A 14867-nucleotide genomic window follows, 5' to 3' on the forward strand; every position below is an offset into this window, starting at 1 on the left:
AACAAATAGGTCAATGGAGAAGCATAGAGAGCCCAGAAATAGACCCACCTAAATACCATCAACTGAGCTCACCTCTCACTCTTGTCTGTGCCTTCCCTAACTGACAGTGGTTGGCACATAAAAGGTATTCAACAGGCATTTAGTGAAGGAATAAATGAATGGATGGATGGATGGGTAGTGATATGGTTTGGCTGTGTGTCCCCACCCAAGTCTCCTCTTGAATTGTACTCCCACAATTCCCACGTGTTGTGGGAAGGACCTGGAGGGAGATAACTGAGTCATGGGGGCAGTTTCCTCCATACTGTTCTCATGGTTGTGAATAAGTCTCACAAGATCAGATGGGTTTATCAGAGGTTTTTGCTTTAGATTCTTCCTCATTTTTCTCTTGTTGCTGTCATGTAAGAAGTGCCTTTTGGGGCTGGGCACTCTTGTGTATGTCTGTAATCCCAACACTTTGGGAGGCCGAGGTGGGCGGATTGCCTGAGGTCAGAAGTTCAAGACCAGCCTGGCCAACATGGTGAAACCCCGTCTCTATTAAAAATATAAAAATTAACCAGGCATGGAGACAGGCTCCTGTAAACCCAGCTACTTAGGAGACTGAGGCAAGGGAATTGCTTGAACCCAGGAGGCAGGGGTTGCAGTGAGCCGAGATTGTGCCACTGCACTCCAGCCTGGGCAACTTCATCCCCCCAAAAAAAGGTGCCTTTTGCCTCCTGCCATGATTCTGAGGCCTCCTGAACCATGTGGAACTATAAGTTCAATTAAACCTCTTTTTGTCCCCAGTTTCGGGTATGTCTTTATCAGCAGCGTGAAAACGAACTAATACAGATGAACAGATGAATGGTGAGGAATAAGAATTTGTCAGGGCTTCACACAATGCTAGACATCGTGCTAGATTCCATGTTAATACTTTTTACACACACATTCTCAGCAAGAAGATAAGGAAATGAGTCTGAGAGAGGTACAGTAACGTGCTGAAGTGCACACATTAGTAAGCGGTAGATTTGGAATGATTTAAACCTGGATCTGCAAAGCCCATCTTTCCATGTCAGCATGCTTTTAAAAAATTATACTGTATATAAAAATAATATATTTAATGGGACATTTTAAAACGGAAATATCCTAAGAAGAACTATTTAGGGAGCTACCACACCTTAAAGGAAATGGTTTGTGCTTAAATACCTTTGCTTTGTATCTATACTCACCAGTAACCTACTGAACTACAATGTGGCCTCCTGAAAAACTTACCTGTTAGGATATTATACCTGGAAATAATTGGTATCTAGTTTTATCTCTCACTACAAATTCATGTGGGCCTTGTAGCCAAGCATACACAGATCACTAGTTTTTAAATCAGAATTGCTTACCACAGACTGATTGTCTATAAGGTCATAAACCCTGAACTGTGAACAGGATGAGGCTGCAAGGAGAAAGCATTGCCTGGTCTCCAAGCCTGCAGAACTAACGTTTGTGCTCAGGATCTACAGCAGTGGTCTAAGAAGGAAGCCAGCGGGCATCTTTCTTTTTCAGATGCAAAAGTCTTTTAGCAGGACAAGCTGGAGGGCCATGAAGCAGTGGTCAGTTGCACTACAATTTACTTCTGAGATGACAAAGGACACAAAGTACAAACAAGGCAAGGTTGGAGACCTCAGGGAGAGGCATTGAGTGACCCCAGTGTTGTTGGGCGCCTGAACTAGGTCGTATAACGTCTTTGCTTGGAAGCCCTCAATCAAGCAGGACTTCTGAGGCCTACAACTGTAATTTCAAACCACAAAAGGAAGCAGAACCCTCTCAAACTTTTATTTTGCTGAGGAAGTGGATGATTTAAATAAGTCTGCTTGACACATGCCTATCTGATTTCCCAATTCCCTTAGGTTTCTTGCAAGTCAGCCATAAAAGCTATTCCCCACTTGTTCTGACAGGATTTATGCATTCTACATCTGGTATTCAGCAAGCATATTTTTCTTCCTTTTTCATTGAACTTCTGCCCATACACACATACAGGGTCTCATTTTAATAGCGGGATTATTCCCTGTGTATTTAAATACACAGGAAACAGGAAATCATCTAAAAGAACACAGTGATCTCATGGTTATATCACTTTTCCCCACAAGCCCATTTGGAATCAGGGACAAAGACAAGATTCTGGAGCTTATAGCTTAGAGTTACTCAACCTGAGAGACAGATTGACCTTAAGTTCCCTCTACTGGTTCTTAACATAGTACAAATTAAGAAAACGGAATAGTACATTTATTCCAAGAGACAGGAGGGAAAAGGATTTTTTCCCAAATAAACCTCTATTCAGATTTTAGAAACGTAAGAAGATTCTCTCATACAGTTGCTGACTGAGGGAACTGTCAGGGGGTCAAGGGAAAGTCTCTGCCTGGGTAGCAAGGGAAGGTTCCTAGGCATTTAAACATTGTGCACAGGTGGTCAAAGGTTCTTTCAAAGATGTGTGCAGAATGCAGAAACCTTAGCTCTGCAGGCTTGGGGGCCAGTCAATACTTTCTCCCCACAGCCTCATCCTGTCCACAATTCACGTGGGGTTTATGGCCTTGTAGACAATAAGTCTGTGTTAAGCAATCCTGATTTAAAAATTAGTAATGGTGTATGCTTTGCTACAAGGCCCACACTAACTTGTAGTGCTCATTCAAATATTGAGCACTATATTTCTTAACCAAGTTCCATTTAATAATCACCAAAACCATATGAGATCGGTATTATTAGCCCCAATTACAGATGTGGAAATGAGTTTGAGCTCTTAAGCACTCAATGCACTACAAGGAAGAGCATTTCTCCCAGTTAGAAATTCTCTCCAAAGGAGTCAGTTTCTTAGGATGCTCTCATTCTACAGCCCAGGAGAAAGGCTTGAAAATACACTCTTCTTACAGGACACTGCAAACAAAACTTTGCAGGCTCCATCACAGAACCCTACCAGAAGGGACCAAAGGTGCTCAAAGCCATGGCTCTGAAACATGGAAGATCCCAAAGTCCTTTCTTCATCAAAGAAGAAAAAGAAATTTGGTTCAGGGTACTCTAATATATTCTATTACTTTAAACATTGGCATCTATTTTTGGTACATATGTCAACTCTCTACTAACCTGGATGTTCGATTAATCTGAATATGTTATTCCTCAATCATGCCAGAGAATAAAACATTTGTGAAAGCAGGATGCCCTCATTCTGCTGGACCAATGACTACTCCCAACTCTTTAGGAATTCCAAGTTTTCCTTCACTCTTGTTTAGCATCACACATTTTGCTAGTGCTTATCCCACTTTCTTTTCTGTGAGTGTTCTCCTTTCCTACTCATCCAAACCCATCACAGTCCAAACCTGGTTCAGATCTTCCCCAAAGGCTCCATTATTGGCCACACATGTCTTTTAACTTCTTAAACATGCCCTCTCATCAGCCTATAGCCTTGGAACTAGATTATTTTGCTCCTATGCTGAAAATTTTGTAATTAATCTTGTCATTTTTTCCTATGACATTCTTATTCTCCCTCACCTCCTGAAATGCTTTGCAGAGTGAAAAACCTATGTTGTGGGATCTTGAAGGTGCATGCACTTATGTTTATGTAGGCCAGTGGTGTGCTGGAGCTGTGCTGGAACTGGCTTGTACCTGGTTGGAGAGCTAATTGTGGGCAGAGTGCTGAATGTCTCTTGCCAACTCCATTTTCAATGACATCACGTTGGTAGCTTGAATGTGGTCATTGTGGGAACATTTATATCATGGAAATTAGCAAATACTACAAGCCAAGGCTTTGTTTTCCTCCTCTGGAGAACTAGTTTACCACCACTGTGTCCTTGCTACTCAAAGTGTGGTTCACAGACCAGCAGCATGTACATCACTTGATACCTTACCAGAAATACGAAGTCCAGCATCTCACTTACAGCCTCCCAAATCAGATTTTTGCATTCTAACAATAGCCTGGGATGATTTTTATACTAAGATGTGAGAAGCAAGAAACTTTTAAAAACCTCCTGCAATCTAGAATTGATTCATTTTAGGCTGTGCTCAGTGACTTTGTTACATTGATTGAAATCCACAATGTGAAACTGTTTCAATTGTCAAGGCTGCTTGCCAAAGGACTGAGATATATTTGTCCTATTTACATAGTAATTACCATAAAATTCTGATTAATTTGTTTTTAAAAGTTTCAAGTGGGACAATGTCCAATAGCTGGAAGAAATCTGTATTTTTAATATAAAATTAAGGACATACCAAACTAATAAGGGAAATTAAAGGGATTTTCAGGCACATAAAGATTTGGAGTGGAGAATATTTTCTTCTTTCTACATACCATCTTGATGGACTTGTGGTAGCTAACATATTTACAAATCAAAGACATTTTAAAACCATGGGCTAATATGGAGAAAGCAGCTGTAGCATCTCTGTAGTAATTGCTTCTCCAGTGCAGTCAGTCGTAGCAGAATGAAAAATCCACCGAAGTTTTATTTCTTTTTTTAAAAATAAAATTCTGGGTAAAACATGGAGAGTAAGTTCAGAAGTGCAAATGAAACTTGCAATACCAAATTACAATCTGTAGTCATATAAATTTATGGAAAGCTGGGTCAGTTGAATATTAGTAGGAAAAAAAAAAAGCTAGATTATTAACAGAACATCATCCTGAGGGTGGGACTGTTTTGAGTTCAAATCCCAGCTCTGCCACTTACTAGCTGTGTGATCCTAGGACACTTTCTCTGTACCTTGATTCTTTACCTGCAAAATGGAAGAGTAAGAATATCACCTATCTAATCACATCTAGTAGTGTTAACAGCCACATCGCTGGTCACCTGTGGTTAACACTCTGGAGGCAGAGTGCCTTATTTGAATCTTGGCCCAAACACTAAGTGTGTAACATTTGGAAATGTTCTCATCTGTAAGGTGTTAGAGTAAATAATTCAATCTACATGCAGAAGTTACAAGAGCCCCTGGCCCAAAGTATAAGGGCTCTGTAAGTACATCACCAAAGACTTCTATTAAATTTTTTTTTTTAGGTTTTTAATAGTATCTATCTGCCATTATATAAATTAGCTTGGGTCAGAGCTGGTCTGTAGCTCTGTAATACCAACTGAAGAAAATGCAGATTCACGAATGTCTTAGGTAAATATCGAGAGCACTACAGCCTAAGGCAATGGTTCACAGTGTCTTCTGAGGAGCTTTAAAGAACACTGATAACTGGGTCCCACCCCCAGAGACTGATGCAATCAGGCATCAGGCATCTAAAATGCTCCCCAGGTGATGCTGTTGTGTACCGAGGATTGAGAAAAAGCTGATCAAGGGACATGAATAAGCATGCGTGTAAACCAATGAAGAAACAAGAAGTGCAGTAATTTGGGAGAAGCAAATTGACAAGCTGTAATGACCTGGATATAGCTGTTGCCTTTTTTGTTTCTAGCATTGGCCTCCTAGGTCTATAGGTCTGTTGTCTTAAAGATGGATGGCATGCCTATCCTAGGCTGATCAAACTGGGGAGATGAGATATGTCTACCACCCACCGCTTAGACTCATCAAGGACTAATTTGACTAGGAAGTCAATTAATCATCTACAGTGAGTACTATCTCTTTCCAGGAAGAATACCTACTTGGGAAAAGAAGTCAATATTAAAAAAACAAACAACAACAAAAACTGCTCAACAAACCTATGAAATCAGGAAAAGTCCCAAGAGCAGGAGGAGAAGTATAACATTGAAGGAGTAATAAACTAGATTCTAGACTATATAATGATGGTTCTCACTCTATGCCACATGTTAGTATCACCTGGCAAGGGCCACACTGCAGACCAAGTAAATTAGAATTCCTGTGTCTTGCTTTTCAAAAATTTCTCAAATGGCTCCAAAGGGCAGCCAAATTTGAAAAGTGATGAGATTATTTTTCCCACAATGATACCAAATTCCTCTATTTAATGTTTCAGTTCACTTGATAACGCATTTACACTAAAAGTACCTGATTGATGTAGAAAATGTGCTAACATGCCTTAATTCCTTCCCAATGTCTGCAAGTTTTATTTTTGATAAAGATTCTTCTTGATCATTAGAATATAATTAATTATTGAATTTATGCAATTAACTAGTCATAATGGAAGTACTTTAAATACCAGAGTTGTGGAAAGTATTAGATCGTGCATGATTTTTAAAAGACAGGAGAAGTTATTTATTTGATGTTAGTTTGCATTTGCAGCACATATCTTACAGAGAAAAAATAAACAAAGTCACAAAGTTTTATGACTCCTTTTATGACACCATATTGCAACTGTAAATTATCAGTGAATTGGTATGGACAATTAGCTGTGTAGATTGTCACCTAATTACAATGGAAATGTTTTTTCCTTTGAAGAATTGGTGGAGAAAAGAGAGTTTCTGCATCTCTCTCTAGTTTATTACCAAGTGCAGTGAATTGCAAATAGTAAATACTCAGTAATGCTTTTAGAACTAAATTGCCTTAAAACTTTGCATTCTCAAAACTAAAACAGCAACAACAAAACAGGTCTACAATGTAAAGAGCTGGGTTTTTCCTCTTGAATATATCATAAATGTTACACACTCACATTATTTGGGTGATGCCAAGAATGTACATTTGGATTCAAGTTTTAGAGCATTTCATATTGTCCACAAGAGAGAACTTTCTTCTCTCAACTTCAATATTGGTGACTAAACTGTTACAAAATATTGAAATTACAGTTGACTCTTGAATAAGATAGGTCTGAACTGCACAGGTCTACTTATTCAGATACTTTTTTCCAAACAAAAGCAGATCAAAAATACTGCATATACATATATATATATGCACATATACATATGTGTGTATAGAGATATATATACATATATGTGTGTGTATGTATATATATACACATATATACATACACACACATACACATTTGACTTTTCATATACCTGGAGTCTATAGTCCCAATAGCAGGACTTAAGTATACATTGATTTGGGTACATGTGGGTGGTCCTGGAACCAATCCTCTGTGGATATCAAGGGACCACTGTACAGCCTTCTAAAAGTTACCCCCTCTACTACCTGCTCCTCTCTTTGTTGCTTCTAGTCTTCCACTCCTGATTCATTGATTCAAGAGAATTCAGGCGAGTGTTGGTGGAATCACAGGAGCCAAAGCAGTGACTTCCCATTCTCAGGTCCTCAACACTCTTGACTGTGTAGCCATATTTGCTGAGAATAAAAGTTATTGGGATTCCTCTTGTCACTGTAATTATTGCCCTTTTGAACACTTGCCTTGGTGACTTTATCTGCTTTCTCCTCTCATTTTCTGAAATTGCATAAATTGGTATAAATTATCTTACATGTATGCGCAAGGATAATTTATTTTTTCCCATTTTTATTTTCCCCATTTTTAGTTACGTGGAACTAAATAAACACCACCAAAATGAGAACAAACAGCACCTATTGATTTAGAGCTTGCCAGAGCAAGGAAGTCAGTCACCATCACCTGTATTTGACAAAGACTCAAAGACAGATGGGAATGGGAATGTTTTACAGTAAAAAAAAAAAAAAAAAAAAAAAAAGGAAAGTTTCAGGGAAGCTGGAAGTGTACTAACTAGAAGTGGGGCATCCTAAGTGATCGTTTAGAGAAGGGTAAAATATTTGGCTTTCTCTCCTTGGTCCTGAGTTGGAAACAGAAGCCAAAAAAAAAAAATGGAAAGCTGGCAGTCATCGACCAAGACCTGACCACTCTGGGCTGAAGGCTACAGAAGTGGGGTTTTGCTTCCTGGGCTGGTGGCCACAGACATTATGGGTCAGAGTTGTGTTGTCATAGGTACTTTGGTCATTGTTCATTTGCATTTTCAGTCTCTCACTTAGAATTAGGAAATTCAGACAGAAAACTTCTTAAACCTGATTGGGAATTTGAGGCAAAATGACTACCTTTAGCTACTTGTGTTTTTTGTGAAAATAAATAGATAGAAATTATAAATAGGAATGTTATTTCTCATTTTCCTTTCTTCTTATCCAACCATGTCTTTTGCATGAATTTGTCTGGCATTAGCAAAGAGCAACTAAATAAAATGCCTTTGTGGACACGGATCTTTAGCCTTAAATAATTATATAATAAATATACTTCATTTATACCATATTTATTATATTTACTCTGTTATAATTATATTTTATAATATAGGCTACATATAATAAACATATGTATTTAGTAAAATGCATTGGATCAAGCTCACCCAAGCCAATTAATTTCAGAATCTTGGGAAGGGAAGAAAGAGTAGATTGGGAAAACTTAGAAATCTGTACTTTTATAAGCTCCTCAAGGTGAGTCTAGTTTAGTAAAAGGTTGGAACCTTTGCTATAGTTTAATGTCTTGCTTATTTTATTGTCTAAGAGTTTGAATGAAGCACTTTGGCACCAAGATTATTGATTTTTCCATCAACATGGAGTATTTTTATTCATAAGAATGAGAAAGTCTCTTCATTTTAAAAGTAAATATTGGAAAGGCCTAAATTTTACGTTTGGAGTAGAATCATAAATAACAGCAATAGAAATTTGGAAGGAAGCTTAAAACAGTAATCAGTTTGTCCTCAACTACCCCATCTTGAGGAATACAGGTGAAAAAAATTGGAAGGACCTCTAGTGAAGTTTTCAAAACCTTTCCCAGTAATACATTCTTCAGTGAAGAGAATTTAATTTTAAAAGGTTTATTTCTATCCACCTTATTTATTTATTTTCTTAAGTTTTCCCAAGTTTAAAACATTGTTTTCCCAAGTTTAAAACATTGTTTTTTCCCAAGTTTAAAATTTTCCCACGTTTAAAACATTGTTTCAAACAAACATAAAATCTAATATCTAGGCACTTATTGAAAATGGGGGAAAATATTGATTTTATCTTTCCCTTAAACAAGTCTGTTCTAAATAATAAAATACAAGCTTTTTAGAAGTGATGGTTTCCAAACTTCATTCTTTTTCTTTTGCTTGTCAAGATTTAAGTATACAACACTCTCTCTTAAAAAAAATGCAAACAGGGGCTCCAGGCACATAAGATCATTTGCAGTGTGCAACTAAATAGCCAACAATAGGTGCCAGGCTTCCAAGAAGATGAGTTGGGTCAGAGTGTGGACTGAGAAAGTGTAAAAATATACAGGTGTGATGAACCAGCTAGTGGTGGGTTTTGGAGTCACTAGCTTTATTTTTACATTTAATCCATATTAGATTGTCAACTTTCAGAGTGGCCAGTATCCAACTTTTTATATGTAGGATTAGTGGTGATAAGTGAGTGTCCAGAAAAAGAGGCTTAGAGGAAATATATAATCAAACCATGACACAATAGGAAGTGATTGAGTTTAGACAACAACAAGGTGGTGATAAGTTAACCAACACTGCCTTATTTGCTTCTCATCTCAATAAAACATAAATTCCCCAGGAGAACTGGCAACAAATACATATACATATATATATATATATACATACACACATACACACACTTTAGAAGACATATACATATATATTTGTCTTCTGAAGACATATAGGTTTCTAGATATACATATTCATGTTTCTATTTTAGAAGACATATTTATAGACATATATATTTAGAAGATGTATATAGATATATAAACAAACATATATATCTATATATAAACATATATATAAGCATAGATATAATGTGTCTTCTAAAGTAGAAACATGGATAGAAAGGAGGCCTAAAGACAACAAAAGCCAAAACTGACAATGGTATCTAATTAAACTAAAGAGCTTCTGCACAGCAAAAGAAACTATCACCAGAGTGAACAGGCAACCTACAGAATGGGAGAAAATGTTTGCAATCTATCCATCTGACAAAGGGCTAATATCCAGAATCTACAAATAACTTAAAAAAAATTTACAAGAAAAAAAAAACAACTTCATCGAAAAGTAGGCAAAGAATATGAACAGACACTTCTCAAAAGAAGACATACATATGAAAAAAAGCTCATCATCATTGGTCATTAGAGAAATGCAAATCAAAACTACAATGAGATACCATCTCATGCCAGTTAGAATGGTGATCATTAAAAAGTCAGGAAACAACAGATGCTGGAGAGGATGTGGAGAAACAGGAATGCTTTCACACTGTTGGTGGGAGTGTAAATTAGTTCAACCATTGTGGAAGATAGTGTGGTGATTACTCAGGGATCTAGAACTAGAAATACCATTTGATCCAGCAATCCCATTACTGGGTATATACCCAAAGGATTACAAATCATTCTGCTATAAAGACACATGCACACGTATGTTTACTGTGGCATTGTTAACAATATCAAAGACTTGGAACCAACCCAAATGCCCATCAATGATAGACTGGATAAAGAAAATGTGGCACATATACATCATGGAATACTATGCAGCCATAAAAAAAGGATGCACTCATGTCCTTTGCAGGGACATGGATGAAGCTGGAAACCATCATTTTCAGCAAACTAACACAGGAACAGATAACCAAACACCACATGTTCTTACTCATAACTGGGAGTTGAACAATGAGAACACATGGACACAGGGAAGGGAGCATCACACACCAGAGCCTGTCAGTGAGGTGGGGGGCTAGGGGAGGGATAGCATTAAGAGAAATACCTAATGTAGATGATGGATTGATGGGTGCAGCAAACCACCATGGCACGTGTATGCCTATATAACAAACCTGCACATTCTGCACAAGTATCTCAGAACTTAAAGTATAATTTAAAAAAAAAATACAAAAAAATGTGTATTAGCATATTAAAGGTTTTGGAGAAAAAAAAAGGAGGCCTACAGAAATTTCACAGTAGTTTAAGACTACTCTTTTGACTTTGGTAAATTATGTAATTCTTCTTTATCTCAGTTTTCCCCATCTGCAAAGGGAAAATAATAATAGCAGCAACACCATAGGGTTATCTGGGTATTAGTCCATTTTCACAGGTTATAAAGAATACCTGAGACTGGGTAATTCAGGAAGGAAACATGCTTAATTGATTCACAGTTCTACATGGCTGGGGAGGCCTCAGGAAACTTACAATCATGGTGGAAGGGGAGGGAGAAGCAAGGCATGTCTTACAAGGTGGCAGGAGAGAGAGAGCACACAGGGGAAACTGTCACTTCTAAAACCATCAGATCTCATAAGAACTCCCTCACTATCACAAGAACAGCATGGGGAAACAGCTCCCATAATCCAGTCACCTCCCACCACGTCCCTCCCATAACATGTGGGGATTACAATTAAAGATGATATTTGGGTGGACCCACAGAGCCAAATCCTATCAACATATTAGATAATTATAAGAACATAGCTTGACATAAGGCAATCATACAATAAATGTTAGCTATTATTTTTATTAATGTAATATCCATTCAATAGATATAAAAATCTGGCTGGAACTGAAAAAAAATGCACTATGAGTTTTTACGAAGAAATTATGGGATTGGGGTAGACAGCGGGAATGATATGCCCAAAGTACTTGAATTTCAAGTTAGATGTCATTTACGTACACTTTTATGACTGGAAAGGACATAACCTCACCTGAATTGTATTTTCTTTATAGACTCTGTGACTATAAAAAGACACCCCTTAAATTTCTACCAAATTACACGTCTAGGACTCTTTAGAACGTATGTTTATTTTTAATTTGAAGGTGCCCTTGGGTGTTCCCATGTTCACAGGCAAAGCTAAAGACTTCAAAAGTGTTAAGGATTGATTGGCTGGTTCAGTGTTGAAATGTAATTTGCATCCCATACCTTCCTAAACTCCCATGAACTGGAACTCAGAAACATTTCCCCGTGAAAGTAGCTCTCAGAAGTAGCTGTTTGTTTATTCATTTACTCAGGACCAAATACTAAGCAGACACCCACAAAAGCAGCTAATTTAGGAATCTCAGGAAACAAATTTTCTAAGGTTGCATCTGTCATATTAATTTTATACTGCTTGACATAAAATCTTTCAGTTTTCCTTCAGTAACCTAGGATCTTACATGAAATCTCTCTGGCCTTATAAATTCATGAATCCTGAATAAAATGAGTAAGCAACATGAAAAGGAAAAGAAGATTTAAACAAAATCTTGTTTTCCTGGGTGCTTGGATCCTCTTAAATAAAATCTAAAACATTTTAAGTCATTCTATCCTAGTATGTCTTTCTTTTCTGTTTTTCTTCCATTAGGAAGAATTTGTTGTGAGACAAGGTGAAGAAATTCGAGAAGCTTAAGAAATGACCCCAAATCAAAGATTTTATAATTTCACAAGAAAACAAATAATAGCCATATAGTAATTATAACAGAAAATGATTAAGCATCAAATGGATGTCAAAGGAGTTCATACAAGAACCTTCCTAGGGGTTAATTTGGTCCCTGGAGGAAAAAAGCATTATCTTCAGTGACTCCTCAAGTCCTGGAAGAATGAGTGAATTTGCAAAAGGCAGAGAGCATTTGGGAGATTATTCAAAATGGAGAGAACGAGAGAAACAAGGACTACATATTCAGATAGTCAAGAAATAACAGGATAAGATGGAATTGAACACAATGTTTCCAGACATTTAGAAATGTGGATTAAAAGTATTTTTTACATATTATATAGCAGAACACAAAAGCAAGAAAGGAAATCTCCAAATGCTAGAACATAGAGCCAACATGACAATGTATCTGGAACTAAGGCAGATTACAGGTCTTAAAGCCTGGGATTTTCATGGCTATTCAAGGCCAGAAGGTGACTAGGACAATATGTTTATAGAAGGAATAGGAACTGGGCTTCCTGTGCAGAATCAGAACCCTAGAAAGTACTAAACTAACCTTGAAGGAACCGGATACCCAAGATAACTGCTGGAAAGGAGCCAATAGCCCCACCCTGTGGGTAAAATAGGAGTCTTCTGGAGATATGAGAACCCCAAGACTGAACAACATGTGGGAGTGGGAACAGACTCAGAATTCGAGGCTGAAAAACTAACACAGAAAATAATTCAGAATCAGTGTGTCTTGAAGGTGCGGATAGGAACACCAGTGGAAACCACCCCAGGTGGTTAACTGGAGCTCTAGAAAAGATACTTCCTTCTGAAGTAAACTCATAAGCAAAATAAAACAGAATTTTAAAAAATAGGACACTTAGCATCATGAAAGACAGCTTATAGGACATGAGGAACTAACAAGAATAGAACAACATGAAAGAGAGCTGACAATAAGTATGTTTACAGTGTTAAAATATAAAGGAAGAAATGGCATCTGTAAAATAAAAACAGCAAGTTATGAAACAGACTCTTAAAAGTCAAGTATAAGTACAGTCATTAAATCTCTTTAGAAATTTAAGCAAATGGATTATACAAGACAAGTCATGCTTGAAGATGAGATAGAAGATGGAACAGAACATCTCTGTGACATGGAGGACAAAAATAAAGGAATGGAGGATATAAAACAGAAGTTAGGAATCATAAATGCTCTAGTATCTGCCTCAGAGAAATTCCAAAGACATAAATAAACAAAGAGCAAATAAACAATATGCTAAGATATAATGGTGGAGACCTTTCCAGAAATCCGAAGGTATAAATCCTCTGATTGAAAACATTCACCAAAGGCCAAGAAGAATACATAGAAATATGAGGGGAAAAGGTTTAAATAAAGCAAAAAATATATATATATATATGTGAAAGATTAGTGTGTAATGTGGTTGAGAAAGTCATTTGGGTCAGATTACAGAGGCTCTGGAAATCAGGCTAAGGAGTTTTGACTGTATCTTGTAGGAAGTGAACACCATGAACAAATGTGTAGTGGAGTTGCTGCAAAAAAATGTAATGCTTTAGGACATTTAAAACAGGAATAATGCAGTGGTGTTTTCCATGAAAGAAAGAATTTTTATCCAAATTATTGTTTTATATGTTTACTATATTTCATATTTCATGTTTTATTTGTTTTAAATAGTCAAAAACTATTTCCAAATATTCTGAAATGTTACTTTTAAGTATATTTACAAAGGCTATGAAATTCTAAAGGTGTTAAAAAACAAAAAAATCAAAAATAATATAGACAAAATCTTAAGGAGCCATTTAGTCTATATTCATAGACCAAAGCTTTTCAAATGAATCAAGCAGATAAAAATCTATTATTTTAATGATTTCCAGAAAGGAAGACATTCATTCATGTTCTTGTTTAACAACATGGTAGAGGGTCAAGTGCAGAGCCAAGATCTGAGGAGACAGAGCTGATGAGCCATTTCCTTTCCTGAAGGCAATTGCTGATCATCCAGTAGGGAGATAAACTCAATATCAATGAATACAAAACTGTGGGCAATGTGCTGTCAGAGGGGTACACATTCTTCACGACAGGAGCACCAGAGGAGGACTTCTAACTGAACTACCAGAAGCTGGGGAGTCTTCTAAGATGACATTATGCGCCGGGTGCGGTGGCTCAAGCCTGTAATCCCAGCACTTTGGGAGGCCGAGACGGGTGGATCACGAGGTCAGGAGATCGTAGACCATCCTGGCTAACACCGCGAAACCCCGTCTCTACTAAAAAATACAAAAAACTAGCCGGGCGAGGTGGCGGGCGCCTGTAGTCCCAGCTACTCGGGAGGCTGAGGCAGGAGAATGGCGTAAACCCGGGAGGCGGAGCTTGCAGTGAGCTGAAATCCTGCCACTGCACTCCAGCCTGGGCGATAGAGCGAGATTCCGTCTCAAAAAAAAAAAAAAAGATTACATTATGCTGAAGCTGCAGCTGAGAAGTTGGATTTACTAAACTGAAGGCCTTCTACACCTTCAGGGCACTGCAAGCACAAGTTGTTGTTTATGGCTGAGGCACAAGGAACAAAAGGGGACATCCTGAAAAAGGGGCTGGAGAAAGGTAAGTGAAGGCCAAATCATGAAGTGCTTTCTTGGGGCCATTCTTTAGAGTGTAACTTTCTACAAACAGTGATAGGAAGTCA

The 14867-nt window shown here is 37.5% G+C and overlaps 1 long non-coding RNA gene across 1 annotated transcript in view; it reads right to left on the reverse strand.

Annotated features, from left to right (window-relative positions):
- The window catches only part of LOC105526182, a 49555-nt gene that overhangs the window by 1795 nt on the left and 32893 nt on the right, over positions 1-14867 (reverse strand). The window lies entirely within an intron of this gene.

This window comes from Colobus angolensis, unplaced genomic scaffold (assembly GCF_000951035.1).
Source record: "Colobus angolensis palliatus isolate OR3802 unplaced genomic scaffold, Cang.pa_1.0 Scaffold58, whole genome shotgun sequence".
NCBI classification, from domain to species: Eukaryota; Metazoa; Chordata; class Mammalia; order Primates; family Cercopithecidae; genus Colobus; species Colobus angolensis.